The sequence below is a fragment of the Esox lucius genome, chromosome 3, assembly GCF_011004845.1.
Source record: "Esox lucius isolate fEsoLuc1 chromosome 3, fEsoLuc1.pri, whole genome shotgun sequence".
Taxonomy (NCBI): Eukaryota; Metazoa; Chordata; class Actinopteri; order Esociformes; family Esocidae; genus Esox; species Esox lucius.
Window position 1 is genome coordinate 32,772,977 of NC_047571.1, and position 17,796 is coordinate 32,790,772.

At 42.2% G+C, this 17,796-nt stretch overlaps 1 long non-coding RNA gene across 1 annotated transcript; it reads left to right on the forward strand.

Moving 5' to 3' along the window:
• Positions 1 to 1,169: 1,169 nt before the first annotated feature.
• Positions 1,170 to 6,410, forward strand: LOC117594274. The gene is made up of 2 exons (XR_004575632.1): positions 1,170 to 1,326; positions 5,819 to 6,410. It is a non-coding gene; the product is annotated as an uncharacterized LOC117594274 (long non-coding RNA).
• Positions 6,411 to 17,796: the final 11,386 nt, after the last annotated feature.

Here is a 17,796-nt window from a genome sequence, read left to right on the forward strand (position 1 = left end):
GCTCTGACTGGGGGATCCCGAGGCGTTCCCAGGCCAGTGTCGAAATATAATCTCTCCACCTAGTCCTGGACCTACCCCGAGGTCTCCTCCCAGCTGGATGTGCCTGGAACACCTCCATAGGGAGACGTCCTGGGGCATCCTAACCAGATGCCCCAGGACGTGTTTACGTTGTAAGCATTTGGAGAGAACAATGAAAGAACTATGGAAGGTTATCATCGTAAACCTGATGCTGAATAAAGGCTCTCCCCTGACTTCCGGTTGCATTCATTCATTCATTCATTTTGTTCATGGATCACAAATGGACAGAATCTAACATATGTCTTGGGTAATCTCTCTTATTGTACTCACCAAGTTGCTTGACTCACAGTCCATGATTTCTTCCAGAAATCTAGTCCAAATTTGGCTCCTATGTTGCTTTTCCAATTAGGAGTAGCCATTTAAACTTTAAATGCCGAGTATAATTTAGTGAGCTATATGTCTTGAGCAATAGTCAAGTTTGGTTGAAGATTTGGTTGGGGTGGTGCAGACTGTTGGTGTGTCCTGTGTGTGCGTCTGATGGTGATTGTTCAACAATTCCTGTAAAGTGTGGCTCGTGTGCTCTCAACCTAGCTTGTTTCAAATCCATTGGTTGTTATTTGAGGAAGATTCATGCTACCAAAGACATGAGGTTGTGCGTAACCGGTGCCAGACTGCATGTCTTTGTTGACGTCGTGCGAAGCATAAACCAAGGGCCCTGCCCTGCAGAGCATAAAATAAGCGTGGGAGAAATTGTACTTATCTAGCCTGTCAATTAGAATCCTTTCCATATTTTATATTTCTAGCATAGAAGCCTCTCTTGAATAATGCGACCATCAGGCCCAGGTGTTAGAGGTCCATTGTCTACTCTCCCATTGTCATGTAACTCTGCAACTCCCTTCCTGTACCTGCTCCCCACTTTATACCCAAAAGATATTCATCCTGACCCTGTGTTACCCTCCTGTACCTCCTGTGGTGTACCACTTGCCCTGTCTGGCAAAATTCTGTGCCTCGTTGTTTAAAGCCCTTATTTGGACCTCAGGAACTAATACAATGGTAGAGTAATTGTCTGAACTTCCACTGGTTAAGATTACAATGATAGATTCTATATAAGCAGGAGGGATCCGGTCATTCGGGAGAGATTCCTTGCATGCGGACTCTCTCCACGCAGCATGTTAAAACGTATTAAATGACTCCGCTATACTTTGGAAATGAAGCTATGTGAAATTCCACGACAGTTTATGGCGACGGGGATGGGATCCCTAACGCGGGTTAACGAGTCTTCGACGTTAAAACAAACCTCTGATCAAGGTAAGGTAATTAACCTTTATTTGAAAAGTGTCTTGACTCCGTGACCGGCGCATTTCTGTGGAGATACGGAATTAGAAAATTTTAATTGATCATTTGGACTGATAAATAGGAAATGACACCTACTTTAATTGTATAGCTGATTTCAAATTGTAAAATAGGGTCAACTTAAATTACATTATTTATGTTACTTTAAGAGACGTCTTGACCAAATTCTTATGAGCTAATAAATGAATTTGGTATAAGTAACACAATCAGTGAATACATTTTTGAAAAATAAATTGACACTGATGTGCAGCCAATGGGCGAATAAACATTAGAAATGAGTTGACGCCATAATTTGATAGTTGGTAAAATAGAGTTGAAAATGTGTGTAAAATCTGCTTGTTCAACGCAGGCAAAATTTTGTGTGTGTTCATTATTGCATTGTATGTCTGCTCGGGTGAATTCTGTGTGTAGTGTGTTTCGATGTTTCTCTACCTAGAGAATAGCGGAGAACTGCTATTGTTTTGTGACGTAATTGTTAATAGTGTTTTGTTATATAGAATTGTGGTATCATACATAGGCCTATTAGATTTTGTCAACTACAAGATTTGAAAATTACAACTCATAGAATTAAGCAGATAGGAGGTTTCCTCTGATAGATAGGTAGTGAAAGTAATGATTGAATACATATTTAGAGAACATGGTCCTAGTCCACATTTGGTTCAATATATGATACTTTGGTGAGCAGGAAATAATGTTTTCCCTAATCATGGTTTTGAGGATGTAGATGATTTGGAGAAGAGAAATTGAGACGTTTTATTAAAAGAAAAGTAAAAATAAGCTTTCATGCTAGGAGAATAAAAGAAAGGCAGAGGAGTGCGAGAGAATTTATTGTTTAGAAGGAGAGAAAGCTAAGTTAGAAAGTGAAAAGTTTAAGAATTTTGAAATAGGGATGAAACTAAGTGTGTGTAAGCAATGTTGTGAACCATTGTCCCATGTGGTTGATGCTAAAGTAGACTTTATAAAACAATTTGATTGGTTTAAAATAGTTGAGGTTAAACAGACATCTGAGGAGTCTGTGAATTATTTCAGGATTAGATTTAAAGACAACTTTGAATTGTGGTCAGGAATGACGATAGAACAATGTGTAGCAATGGCGGTGCATACATTTGTCGAAGGTCTCTTGCCTGGCATTGGCAAGGCAATTAAATATAACGTTCTTGCTTGGGAAGCTAGAAATTGGCATGAGATTTTGGTGTGTGCTTGAGAATTGGAAAAACTTTATAGATAACAAAGCAAGAAAAGCAACGAGAAAGATATGAAAATGTTGTCACAGATGTATCAGTTTGCCAGAGGTAATCAGTAGGGGGGTGCATTGGCACTGTCCTCACAACTCGATTCGATTACGATTCACCAGGTAACGATTCGATTCAATTCGATTCTACGATGCATTGCGATGCATCAAAATTCTACTGCACACAAGGGACATTTTTCATCAGACATGAGGCAATACAAGCAGTCAGATATTGAACAACAGATTGTATTTTCTGCTATGTGTTTTTATCATCACTCTCCTGTGTCTTTAACATAAATGCCATTAAATAAAACGGTACAGGGTATTGGATATGGCATTTTCAAACCTGAAAAAGAAAACAAATCACTGCTTTCAGTGCTTTGAATGAGAAATGTTTCTCATCTCTCTGCTTTAGAACCATTTGAAATTAAATAGAGCAATAACAGCCAACTTTTTCCAGCTGTGACCATAAGTGTTTTTTTTTTTTTACACACAGTAAAATAGCAGCTCTAAGACAGGGCACTTCCTGAACTCCTGTGCAAATATTAATCAGTAATCACAGTCACACTATTGTAACAACAACCACCCAGGCACCCAGCAATATACCGGGGCTCAATTGTTTTAAGCATGTGGCGAAACCCCACATTTTCTACCACAGAATAGGGTCGTAGATCCTTTGCTATGAAACATGCCACCGATCGTGTGATCCTCTTTGCTCGTCTCGGAGTTGTGTGGCAACGTTGACACTAGCGACTCGTCAATTCTTGGCTGGGATGTGTCGACTTTTTGTGTTGTTGTTGTTGAAGCCAGCTCAGGATACCAACGATCAACATGATTCGTGAAGTTAGTTGTATTGCCCAAATGTGCCCAGATGTCCGCTTTCCAAGCTTTGGGTGTGTTTTTAATTAACTGTCTATCGCGGTCATCTCCCTTCGCTATCTTGATTGTTGTTATGCCCCCGGAACTAATTGAAACTTCACAACTTTAATGTCCACTCAAGGCCAGAAAATAAACAGTGATATAATCGATTATGGAACTTTGCCGCATCAATGCTGAATCGTGCATGCCCCGCATTGCGATGCATCGCTGAATCGATTATTGTTGACACCACTAGTAATCAGAATGTTAATGGTAACTAATCGCATGGTTACAGCCGGGGTACAGATGCTAAGCTTTGTGATCGTCAGAGAGAATATTTCTGAGGGAGAGGGTGTCTGTTTTATGTGTGGTGTCCCTGGGCATTGGGCTCGGGAGTGTCCTAACAGATTTTCTGGTTATAGGGAGAAGTTTGGTGCTCATCATCAAGGTGCCTCAAAGGAGTGGAGTAATTATCCCCACAGCAGCCACATTGAGAGTTGACAGAAAGGTTATAGAAAGGTCACTATAATTGGTGTAGATGGCATTTGAGGTACTCATTTAATGGGCACCAACTAGCGTTCATATTAGTCCCTTGAACGATTCCTTCTATCCTGACAAGGGCTCCAATCCCTGCTGCAGAGAAACGACCCCATAACATGATATTACCACCTCCATGCTTTACTGTAGGAATGGTGTTATTTGGATGGTGAGCTGTATTGGATTTTCACCAGACATATCGTTCGGCGTTGAGGCCAAATCATTTAATTTTAGTCTCATCTGACCATAACACCTTTTTTCACGTGGCCTTAGAATCTTCAAGGTGCGTTTTGGCAAAGCTCAGTCGTGACTGCATGTGGCCTTTCTTGAGGAGTGGCTTTTTTCTTGCAACCCTCCCATGCAAGCCACATTTGTGGAGAATTTGTGATATTGTTGTCACATGCACACAATGACCACTCTTTGTCATGAATTCCTACCTCCCTCATGATTTTTTTTTTTACTCTCACTTGGCTGTTATAATTTGTAAATACAGTCAAATATATATACATTTTTTTGTTCGTTTTCATTTCAGGCTGCAAAGCAACAAAATGTGATTATTTTAAAGGGGGCGATTCTTTTCTATACCCTTTGTATGTATATTGGACAGACACTATCTGTGAAACTCAATTCTCAATTCTGCGGGGTCTTTCAGATTCCACAATCCCATGTGATTTTAGCTGTTCATCTGGACCATCAACCTGAGGAGATGGGGAACGACTGATGTCCTGGAGAGGGGTGTTAGAACCCTTATCACCTCTGAAGGGGGGGGTGGTCAGTCTATGGGGGTGAGGACAGGGGGTAATTTTGTTTCACTGTCACCCTGTCTCACTACCAGAGAGTTTAAGCTCTAACCACCCCTCCATTGATCTCATCTCCCTGCTCCCATTCTAGCAAATCTGCCTGATAACCAAATGGGCAACACATGCAAATGACGAGGGTAAGGTAATGTCTGCTGAACCATTTTTATAAATCATTACCTAGGCGTAGTCAATGTCCTTTGTCTGAAGTGGACATAAAGGATGCACCAAACAACATTGAGTGGACTGAGGAGAAAATTGAGTGTTTCAAAGCATTGAAAGCAGCGTCCATCTGGAAAAATTGGTTTACCCCATTCTCTGTTTCTTTTGTTTGCAATTTTGTGTAATAGGATTTCCCATATTGCAAAAGGTAGGTATGGTGAAACAGAGTTAGATATATTGGCAGATTTAGAAAGATTGGTATGTCCACAATATAGAATTTATGAGGCAGATTTTACAGAAGGAGTGCAACATATCAGTTGCATAAGATAGGGAGAGGTGTGCCTGTGGAGATAGGCCACTTGCCAAATACATTCTGGTATTGAAATGTGATGTGGATGATAAGGTATTGCAAACACAAGTGATTCAAAGGTCTGGTATTCCTGCTAAGATAAGATAGGAAAGGCTTTAGTTGTTGCCCTGCATTATCACTACCAACCACCAGCGAGCGCGATCTTGAGACAAAACAAGTCGGTACTGAACATTTAATTGGGTAACATGGCCAGACACATTGGCCACCTTGTTGTTCTCCATATGGACAACAGCAGCAACGGTTACCGGTTTATCTCTGAGATATTGACCCACGTTTAGCCTCTGACATAACTTACACTTTCTGATGTGGAGTCACTACTGGAAACATGGAGCTGATGGAGTACTACCTGGATTGAGAGTGGCTATTTTTTTTTTTTACACACCCGTGTACAAGCTGCCCGGGAAATTCCTCCCCAGGCCTCGGGACAAGACATAGTCCCGGTGGACTAGGTCAGGGTTAAACTATTTAAACAAAAGGCTTCTTTCTTCCCAGGTGGAGTGAACCACTTCAGAGGTTCCAGAGAATCCAGCCCATCCAGGGTCAGTGACCAGAAGTCCATCAAGAGAAGGCCATCTTCCAGACGTTTCGGCGTTTCGAGAGATTCCAGCGGATTCTACCGCCGAGACGAGTGACCCGGATGCAATCAGAGGGGCAGAATCAGAGGGGCAGAATTCTCCAAACTACATTTGGAGAATTCTTTAGTTCGTTCAACTTTGTTGTTCGTCGGAAGGCAATTTCTATTTAAATGTAACACTTTCAGTTACTTTTAATAAACCTACTTTACAGGTACATTTAGGTGTATTCTTTGATGGCCGCCAGCGTCGCTTGTAATTCTACGACGTCACTCTTTGCCAACATCTCCACACATATGAAGTGTTCATGGACAAAGTTGTTAACCCTGTCTTCCGCCCGGATTTATTCAGTCCTGGGCTCAACCACATCAACCTAATGAGTGTTACAGCCCTGACTGCCAAGATACACAGATGTAACGTGACGGCAGGAATTTTAGCTTGTATTCATTCACTGCCTCTTCACTGTAAAATGTAATGTTCTTAAGATCTTAATAAATAAACATCTTAATTAACCTTCAGCTCCTTATTACTGCTCAGTTTTCTCTGAATCTAAAGCAAGGGAATAGTGTCTTCCCCCATTTGACTTGACATGCACTGAATCTACAATATATGTCAGCTGCCATAGACACCTCTATTCACTTGTATTCCCAAAAGCTCAATTTATTGCTCATCTGTTCAGATAGCATGAGTTTGAGAGCGCATTTCAATTAGTTTGTAGGGCTGCATCCCCTGTCACTCTCTCCCTTTGGCTAGACAGCCTTCTCTTCCATTAACATCTGAGACTGGAATGTGACACTGTGTGGGGCTTTATGTTAGATACCATGATTTCTAATTTGGGCACCCAGCACCCTCAGGTTATGGTCATGTCCAGGCATCTGCCATTATTGCTTACCGTAGAGCGCTTGTCTACGTGTTCACTTGTGCTTAGGTTGTTGATTTTTGCAAGAACACTGTAGGACTACTTTTTTTAAGGCACATATCTGGCGTTATTAATTCATCCTCCAAACACGGCGAGTGGAGTTTAGACCAAAAAGCTCAATCAGACCACATTAAATTATCCCATTCCTCCTCTGGATCATCCAGATGGTCATTGGCAAACTTCAGATGGGCCTGGACATGCGCTGGCTTGAGCAGGGGGACCTTGTGTGCGCTGCAGGATTTTAATCCATGACAGCATAGTGGGTTACTAATGGTTTTCTTTGAGACTGTGGTCCCAGCTCTCTTCAGGTCATTGACCTGGTCCTGTCATGTAGTTCTGGGCAGATCCCTCACCTCCCTCATGATCATTGAAGCCCCACGAGGTGAGATCTTGCAAGGAACCCCAGACTGAGGGAGAATGACCATCATCTTGAACTTGACCCATTTGCTAATAATTGCGACAACAGTTGTTGCCTTCTCACCAAGCTGCTTGCCTATTGTCCTGTAGCCCATCCCAGCCTTGTGCAGGTCTACCATTTTATCCCTGATGTCTTAACACAGCTCTCTGGTCTTGGACATTGTAGAGAGGTTGGAGTCTGTTTGATTGTGTGGACAGGTGTCTTTTATACAGGTAACGAGTTCAAACAGGTGCAGTTAATACAGGTAATGAGTGGAGAACAGGAGGGCTTCTTAAAGAAAAACAAACATATCTGTGAGAGCCGGAATTCCTACTTTATAGTAGGTGATCAAATACTTATGTTATGCAATAAAATGCAAATTAATTATAAAAAAATCATACAATGTGATTTTCTGGATTTTTAGATTTTTGATTCCGTATCTCACAGTTGAAGTCAAATCAATCAATCAAAATGTATTTGTATAGCGCTTTACAACAACCAGCAGGTATCCAAAGTGCTTCACATCAGGAACCAAGAATAAAACTACATATATTGCAATAAGAAGAATTAAAAGTAGAAAACAGTAAAATCATAAAAGCTTACATAGAAACAGGAAGAGAAAATTGTCACACCACTACTGCGTATTAAAAGCCATTCTAAACAGGTAGGTTTTGAGTTTAGACCTGAAAAGAGCAACATCCGTAGTTGTGCGAATATCAGGGGGTAACTTATTCCAGAGTCTCGGGGCAGCAACTGCAAAAGCCTGATCACCCCATCGTTTGTACCTTGACCTTGGGAATTCTAAAACCAGTTGGTTAGAAGACCGCAAAGACCGGCTGTGCTCACGCAAGGTTAAAATCTCAGAGAAGTACTCTGGGGCCAGGCCATTTAGGGCCTTAAAAACAAACAATAAAATCTTAAAATCTATTCTAAAACGCACAGGGAGCCAATGTAGGGTGTAAAGAACGGGAGTGATGTGTGCACATCTAGATGTGTTTGTTAAAAACCGAGCAGCAGCATTTTGCACAAGTTGAAGGCGTGAGATGGAGGTTTGATTCAAACCAACATAGAGAGCATTACAGTAATCCAACCTTGAACTAATAAAAGCATGGATCGCCTTTTCTAGATCATGTCTGTTAAGGAATGGCTTTACTTTAGCTAGGAGACGGAGCTGGAAAAAGCTCATTCTAACAACATTGCTAATTTGCTTGTCAAATGTCATATTGCATTCAAAAGTAACCCCCACATTTCTGACAGCTGGCTTTAAGTATGAAGCCAGTGCTTCCAAACTCAAAGATGGACCGTTTGTCGTGGCTGAAGTACTGAAGATGATACACTCTGTTTTATCTTCGTTCAAGTTAAGAAAGTTTTGTGACAGCCACATCTTAATATCATTAATACAATTAAGCAAGGAGTTTAATGCGACACTATCATTTGGTTTCATAGGCAAATAAATTAGCAAATCATCAACATAACAGTGAAAAGACAATTTGTGATTTCCTATAATAGTCCCTAAAGGCAACATATATAAAGAAAACAGGATTGGGCCTAGAATTGAACCCTGGGGTACCCCACAGGAGAGAGGAGCAGTTGACGAGGAGCAGTCACCAATCATGACAGAGAAACTCCTATTCGCCAAATAGGAGCTGAACCATTGAAGTGCCGGGCCTCGGATACCTATGCTCTGATCAAGGCGAGAAAGGAGGACTGCATGGTCTACCGTATCAAACGCCGCTGTGAGGTCCAGTAGCAATAAAACAGTAGGATTCCCTGCATCTACAGACAGGGCAATATCATTGTGCACTCTAAGCAGTGCAGACTCAGTGCTGTGACGTGATCTGAAGCCAGATTGAAATCTTTCAAGCACAGAGTTAATTTGCAAAAAGGCTTGTAACTGTATAAAAACAACTTTTTCCAAAACCTTTGACAGAAAAGGCTGATGAGAGACTGGTCTAAAATTGGACAACACTGTTGGGTCAAGATTAGTCTTCTTAAGTAGGGGCCTGACCACAGCATGTTTAAAGGCAGCTGGGACAGAACCTAAACTAAGACAAGAATTTAAAAAAGTGAGTAGACTCGGCCCAATGGTGTCATTAAAAACCTCCTTCACTATCCTGGCGGGAACGATGTCTAATGGACAGTGGGTAGGTTTCATGTGTTGCACTCAGATAGATAGCAATGTCAGAGAAACTAGCTGAAATTCCTCAAACACAGCACAATGCATAGGAGTAGCAGGTATAAACACATTAAAATTAACACTGGCGTATTGCCTGACAGATGCTACTTTGTCAATAAAATAAAAGAGAAACTTCTCACAGGTGGTAGTTGAAACCTCTGTCGGATCAGAGGTGCATGGATTCACAACAGAGTTAATAGTATTAAATAACACTCTAGGTTCATGGCAACTGCTAGCTATGACAGAAGAGAGATGTTGCATCTTCGCCACCTTCACAGCCTTCTGCTATACTGTTAGACTGTCTCTTAATAAACCCAGTGATACTTGCAAATTGTCCTTCTTCCACCTTCGTTCAGCTTGTCTGCAGTGTTGCCTAAGGGCTCTTGTGGAGTCATTTAACCAAGGGTCCGCCTTTGGTTTAATATATTTAGTCCGAACAGGGGCAATAGAGTCTAAAATTTCAGTGCACATGGAGTGGAACACAGAGAATGTTATCTGGATATGAGGGAGATACCAGACCATTCGTGACACAGAATTGTGAGCCCCCAAATGCCGATGCAAAAACTCCAGCAGAAGAGGAGGTAATGCAGCGGCGCCTAGAAGCTGAGAAAACAGACTTACTAGCAGGTGGTGGTACACTGCTCGTAAACCTGATGGGGAAACGGTCTGAGATACCAGTGTCTTTTATTTCACTTAATGAAACTGAAAGCCCGTAAGAAATAACGAAGTCCAGGGTGTGTCCAAGATGATGTGTCGGCCCTTCCACACATTGATTAAGATCAAAGGAGATTAAAAGTGTTTTTAAATCATTAGCAAGTGGGTTTGAGGGGCAACACACATGAATATTGAAGTCCCCACAAACCAGGAGCTTGTCGTATTTTGGAACAACATCAGCTAAAAACTCTGAAAACTCACATATAAAATCTTTGTTGACTTTTGGTGGGCAATAAATAACTGCACACAACACAGTAGAATCCAGATCAGCCACAAACAGCTGAAGTCCAAAACTATTATAACAGAATGCAGGTAACGATCTGCATCTGTACTCATCCTTGAAGAGCATGGCCAGCCCACCGCCTCGACATGATACTCGCGGAGAGTTGAGGAAAGAACAGCTGGGGGGGGGGAGCTCCGAGAAGGCGCTGTCATCACCTGGTTTCAGCCAGGTTTCCGTCAACAGAAGAAAGTCGAGAGCATTGGTCTTAAAAAAGTCATTGAGGACGAAAGTCTTGTTTGTGAGTGATCTGGTGTTGATCAGCACCATGCGAATTAAGCGCCGCTCGGGCGGAGATCCCCATGTACGCAGCCTCGCCTGGAGCACTTACTGCTCCAACGGCGGGGAAATGGGCATTCGGAATCCGGGACCGTCGACCGTAGCCATCGGTAACTGTGTACCAGAGAACGCCGTGGATTGCAGTCGATGAACTCCGCGGAAAACCCGACACACGGATGGGCCGGATCACGTGTGTAGGGTGATGCCAGGTAAGCTCTGAGCCTTACACGAACTCCGCCTCTCTTTCCGCGTCTCCTGCGGCGATTATTGCGGAGCCGAAGGCCAGGCTGACGCCGTAGATAGGCCGGTATGGACGCCACGAAAGGCAGCAGCGTGGTTGACTGTCCATCTGAGCCATAAATCGGCACTTTTTCCACAAAATTGCGGATACTTAAAAGAGTCAGGCGGTCATACACCAGCAGCGGTGACACATTTCCAGTGACAATCAGTAGAAACAGGCAAATCAATAACAATTCCAGCACAGGTAAGCGGCGAGACACACACAGCGGCGCCATCTTTACCAAAAGAGAAGTGTACCTATGATAGAAATTACAGATCTCTACTTGCTTTGTAAGTAGGAAAACCTGCAAAATCGGCAGTGTATCAAATACTTATTCTCCCCACTGTAGATAAAGTAGACATTAGACGATATTGGAGAGTTTCAGCCCATTTTTCCGTTTTACAAGAGATGAGACTTAAGATCAGATCTGCCCATAATAATAGTCCCTAAATAAGGACTGTTACAAACTGTAGTGTATGCAGGTTGAAAAACATCCCGTGTTTCACACAAGTTTGTATTCCAATAAAGCAATACAGTAAACAAACATTGCATGAGCAATGCTATTATTTTGAACGAAAAATATATCCCTGGGCCGACCACACATTATAACTAGGTGTCGTGGTTGGGTTTAAAATATTGTTAAAAATAATATAAAATTTGTATATATTTTCATGAACGAGGGAGATTCGTTGACATTTAATTGTCCATCCATCCATCCATCTTCTTCCGCTTCATCCGGGGCCGGGTCGCGGGGGCAGCAGTCTAAGCAGGGATGCCCAGACTTCCCTCTCCCCAGACACTTCCTCCAGCTCTTCCGGGGGGACACCGAGGCGTTCCCAGGCCAGCCGGGAGACATAGTCCCTCCAGCGTGTCCTAGGTCTTCCCCGGGGTCTCCTCCCGGTGGGACGGGACCGGAACACCTTCCCAGGAAGGCGTTCCGGAGGCATCCGAAACAGATGCCCAAGCCACCTCAGCTGATTGTATTTATTACAATTAAATGATGTGATGTCAGGCTGAGCCGTGATAACTAACGAGAATGGTGTTTCTACCGGACAGGAAGTATCAATATATATGGTTGTCAAACGTCAACAACCATCTGAACTATATAGTTAAGCTTTATACACAATTTTAACCTAATGTGAAGAACAATGACATGTAACCAATGACAAAGTTAAGAGGCGTGACCTGCTGGAGGCGCCCCGGCTGCGATGTAAAGACAATATTAAACCTGTTGCTTCCACAGAAGTTAGCTGTTTCCAGAGCGGAGTACGTGGTAAGTACAAGTTATTTTATTTGAAGTAATTCATTTTAATTGTTTGACCAGAAGAGATTCTGTGTCGATTGCGGCCGTTATTACAATGTTAGCATTACCAACAATAAAGTGCACAAGTGCACGGCTAACGTGTCCCAATTGTAATGTGGATCTGGCTGTTGAAATGAATCATCAGTGTTTCATAAAACCCTTTAAGCCCGAGGACCCCAGTGAGCGCTACATATTTTAGGATTTCGAGACAATGGCAAATCCGGTGAATGGTGTACACACTGCAAATTCTGTGTGTGCAATAAGCTTTCAAAACAAGACGTGGTGTTCAGCCGGAGATGGTTGTGTCGCTGCTTTTTTCCAAATGTTTAGGCAACCAAAATATGACTACACATTTATAGCACACAACTCTGAAGGTTTCGATGGTTACATCTTGATCCAGTACCTTGCTTACAATGGTATTGGCACGACATTTATTGCTAATGGTAGCAAGCTCATGATGTTTACAGACAGCACATTCAATCAGAGATACATTGATAGTCATTGCTTCCTACCGATGAAGCTGGCGGCCTTGCCACGTGCTATGGGTTTTAAGGATTTGAAAAAAGGCTACTTCATGAGAATGAGAACTCTGTTGGCCCCCACCCGGAACCGCATTACTACGGTGTGAATACCATGATGGCTAAAGTAAAAGATTAGTTTTTGCAAAGGTACGCAATTGTTTCCGCAGACACCTTTTGTCATGCAGGATGAGATAAAGGCTTACTGTGTGAATGATGAGGTCATCTTAAGAGGGGGTTGTATGCGCTACAGACTCAAGTTCCTGAAGTGTGGTGTTGACCCATTCCGCTCAATTACGATTGCTTCGGCTTGCAGGAGTGTTTTGCAACAGATTCCTCATCATGGACACCATTGCATTGGTCCCCTCAGACAACTACAACCGTTGTCGAAAGACATTCTCTAACAGCTCAATCCAATGGCTTGAATATGTGGCCTTTGATGAGAATATATCAATACAGCACGCCCTGAACAGGGGTGAAGTGAAAATCAGTGACTACAATGTATATCATAGTTGCCAAGGTTGCGGTTTTCCCGCACAATTGGGCTATTTTCAAAAAGGAGTTGCGGGAAAAATTATGGAGTTGCGGGTTGCGGTTTTTTGGGCTAAATTTGTAAAGTACCGCTGCGCGAAAAAAAAAAAAAGTAAAAAAAAATTGTCGACAAAGATAAAATGAAAAGGAACCTTTTATTACTGGGTGTTGATCCCGGGAATGAATATTTGGCAACAACCGCTGCAGCTCGCGAGACGCGAGATGGCGCGGCTTTTGATTCATCATCACATCACATGAAAGAGTTTTAGAAGCATCGGTTTGGTTGTCCGTGGATGAACAAGCAGCATATCAAAAATGTCAGGTAAATGGGGAAAGTATGGAAAGAAGTATCGCAAAGAATGGGAGACAGAGAAAGGCTTAAAAGAGTGGATTCGAACCGTTCCAAACGATGATAGAAAAGCCTTTTGTAAATATAGCACTGTGATCTGGTAGCTCATGCTGCGACTGAAAAACATTTAAAAAATGCTGCTCCTTTCTCAAATGCCAGAACATTATTTGATACAGGCAGTTCCTTTCTAAGAAATAATGTACATGTGAAAGAGGCAGAGTTGAAGCTGGCTGCGCACGTTGCTTGTCACTCAAACACTTCAACTGTTGACCACTTAGGAAGTGTTGTGGAAGAAATCTCAAAGAAAGGCAATAGTTTGCATCGAACGAAATGCACAGCACTAATTAATTCAGTGATTGGACCAGTAGTACATGAAGACCTCATGGAGGATGTAGAAAATGGACCATACTATCTTATTGTTGATGAGAGCACTGATATCACGACCAAAAAACAACTGTGTATAATCATCAGATATTTACAGCAAAAAGCTCTCACGAATTATAAGCACTTTTTGCTGGAATGCTCAATATAGTAGCTGGTGATTCGCTGAACTTAGCAAATGCTTTATTCAAATTCCTAGATGAAAAAAATTGTTCATTCTGAATTGCATCGTTCTTGCAACTGATGGCTGTAACACAATGTGTGGCCAACATAATTCAGTGCTACAGAAATTCTGTGCCCGCAAATCCTCATATTGTCTATATAAAGTGTGTGTTTGCCGTTCTCTTCAGCTCTGCGCATCAAAAGCCATCAGTGCCCCCCCCAGAAATGTTGAGTACATGGTTTCTCAGACCTACAGTTGGTTTTCAAATGCCACAACAGGCATCTCCGAAAATATTCTGAACTGTGCAAAACCATAAATGTAGGTGAAAGCCCGTTGAAGATTCTGCAACTGTCTGACACTAGGTGGCTCGCTATTAGTGAATGCACCAACCGGATCCTTTCACAGTACGTGGCGCTTAAGTCGCATTTTCAGTTGACAGAAGACAGTGAGAGGAGCTATGCTGCGGAACTGCTGTACCAAATGTACACTCACCTAAAGGATTATTAGGAACACCATACTAATACTGTGACTGACCCCCTTTCGCCTTCAGAACTGCCTTAATTCTACGTGGCATTGAGTCAACAAGGTGCTGAAAGCATTCTTTAGAAATGTTGGCCCATACTGATAGGATAGCATCTTGCAGTTGATGGAGATTTGTGGGATGCACATCCAGGGCACGAAGCTCCCGTTCCACCACATCCCAAAGATACTCTATTGGGTTGAGATCTGGTGACTGTGGGGGCCATTTCAGTACAGTCAACTCATTGTCATGTTCAAGAAACCAATTTGAAATTATTCAAGCTTTGTGACATGTTGCATTATCCTGCTGCAAGTAGCCATCAGAGGATGGGTACATGGTGGTCATAAAGGGATGGACATGGTCAGAAACAATGCTCAGGTAGGCCGTGGCATTTAAACAATGCCCAATTGGCACTAAAGGGCCTAAAGTGTGCCAAGAAAACATCCCCCACACCATTACTCCACCACCACCAGCCTGCACAGTGGTAACAAGGCATGATGGATCCATGTTCTCATTCTGTTTATGCCAAATTCTGACTCTACCATCTGAATGTCTCAACAGAAATCGAGACTCATCAGACCAGGCAACATTCTGCCAGTCTTCAACTTTCCAATTTTGGTGAGCTCGTGCAAATTGTAGCCTCTTTTTCCTATTTGTAGTGGAGATGAGTGGTACCCGGTGGGGTCTTCTGCTGTTGCAGCCCATCCGCCTCAAGGTTGTGCGTGTTGTGGCTTCACAAATACTTTGCCGCATACCTTGGTTGTAACGAGTGGGTCAAACACAGTATGGTGTTCCTAATAATCCTTTAGGTAAGTGTATTATTATGAAACATAGAAGAAATCTTCTCACCACTAAGTGGTTTCTTGTGGCCACACAACTGTCTAGGCCCAAGCCTGTGAGTTCTCATCCTTCAAAATTTCATCTGACCATATTTATTCCGCGAGGTTGACGGTTAACCACTCTCCTTCTAGGTTTGAAAAAAGCATGGGACTGTTCCTAACCCAATTCCAGTTTTTTTTTTACTTGATTCAAGCTAGTAATTTCACCTTCCTGAAACACAGTGACTTTTTTTCCACGACCACACGATACATCTTCCGATATGGTTGTGTGACGGACGGCTCCGCTTGGCGCTGCGTGCTCTCTTCCTCTCTGGCGCTCCATCCTGCCGGTGCTCCATCCTGCAGTCTGCCGGCAGACTAAATGCTGATCTTCCACTGACACACCTTTATTAACTATGATGCCTGTTTAAGTTCCTTGTTTTCACCTCAACCTCATTATTAACTATGATGCCTATTTAGGTTCCTTGTTTTCACCTTTACCTCATTATTATCTATGATGCCTGTTTAAGTTCCTTGTTTTCACATGCACCTCATTATCATCTATGATGCCTGTTTAAGTTCCTTGTTTTCACCTGCACTGTCACGGTTTCGAGTGAATACGGAGGAGCAGGAGAACCAAGCGGTAGGTCTGTTGTGTTTTTAATTATCGTGATACGGCAAAACAATGCAATGCTCTTCTTATAGAGAGACAATAACACACAAAGACAGGGGAAGCAGAGGGAACATATATAATGGGGGGATGATGAGGATGAGAACCAGGTGCGCTAAATAAGACACAGGTGAAATGCATAATGAGATGGGCGGTGATGTCGAACACTGGAGCCTGTCTGCTGCAGGGGGAGGTGAGGCAGCAGAGGGCGCAGTTGTCACATGCACCTCATTATTAACTATGATGTCTATTTAAGTTCCTTGTTTTCACCTCCACCTCATTATTAACTATGACGCTTATTTAAGTTCCTTGTTTCACCTTTACCTCATTATTATCTATGATGCTTATTTAAATTCCTTGTTTTCACCTTTAACTCATTATTATCTATGGTGCCTATTTAAATTCCTTGTTTTCACCTTTACCTCATTATTATCTATGATGCCTATTTAAGTTCATTGTTTTCACCTTTACCTCATTATTATCTATGATGCCTATTTAAGTTCCTTGTTTTCACCTGCACCTCATTATTAACTATTATGATGCCTATTTAAGTTCCTTGTTTTCACCTGTACCTCATTATTAACAATTATGATGCCAATTTAAGTTCCTTGTTTTCACCTGTACCTCATTATTAACAATTATGATGCCTATTTAAGTTCCTTGTTTTCACCTGCACCTCATTATTAACTATTATGATGCCTATTTAAGTTCCTTGTTTTCACCTGCACCTCATTATTAACTATTATGATGCCTAGTTAAGTTCCTTGTTTTCACCTGTACCTCACTGGTTATTATGTTATTTGAGTTGGACCATTTGGTGCAGAATCTTCTTGTTTGATGTATTATTATTCCTCGTTTTGTTTTCATTTTTTCCTCCCCTTCTGTGCACTTGCTACCCTCACACCTCACAAGAAATGAGAAGCTGCTCACTGCATCAGTGACGGTTAAAATAATTGTTGCCCGCTGAAACATATTAATCATTGCAGTACTTATTCAATCATAGGCTCTTAAGTATTTGCTTATTAAATTCCAAACTCTGTCTTTTTTGGGCCAGGCAGTGTACAAGATACTACCACAATGTTGAAACAAACTACATACACTGTTCCTTCAAGCAGTGGCCTAAAATAACTAACTGAAAACCGCGCCCTCTCTAAGCCACACCTTCTCTATGCCTCACAGTGGCTAAGCCACGCCCTCAGTAAACTTTACCCTCTCTAAGCCATGCCCCTTGTAAGCCATGCATTCTCCAAGCCACACCTTCAATGTAACTTTGGCTTATTGACTTGGAAACTGGTACCGCACATGTTTCGTCATCTTGGTGTCATGGGTCACGTGACCCATTCATTTTTGCCATAGACATTTAAAAAAAAGACTGGTTATGGATGTTTGGTATGATTAATCAGTCCGTACAGCTATCAGGTGAACCTTCAAAGCTTGGAAATGACATATTGGAAAAAACTAAAGGGTACAAGACCTCTTGGAAAGTAAGTGGGAAAATGTAACTACTTATCCCATCAAACAATGTGTTCTGTAGGGTCCAATCAGCACCTAAATACAAGTCACCTGGCCTAGCATTTCCTCATAGAGCGTGAAGATTGAT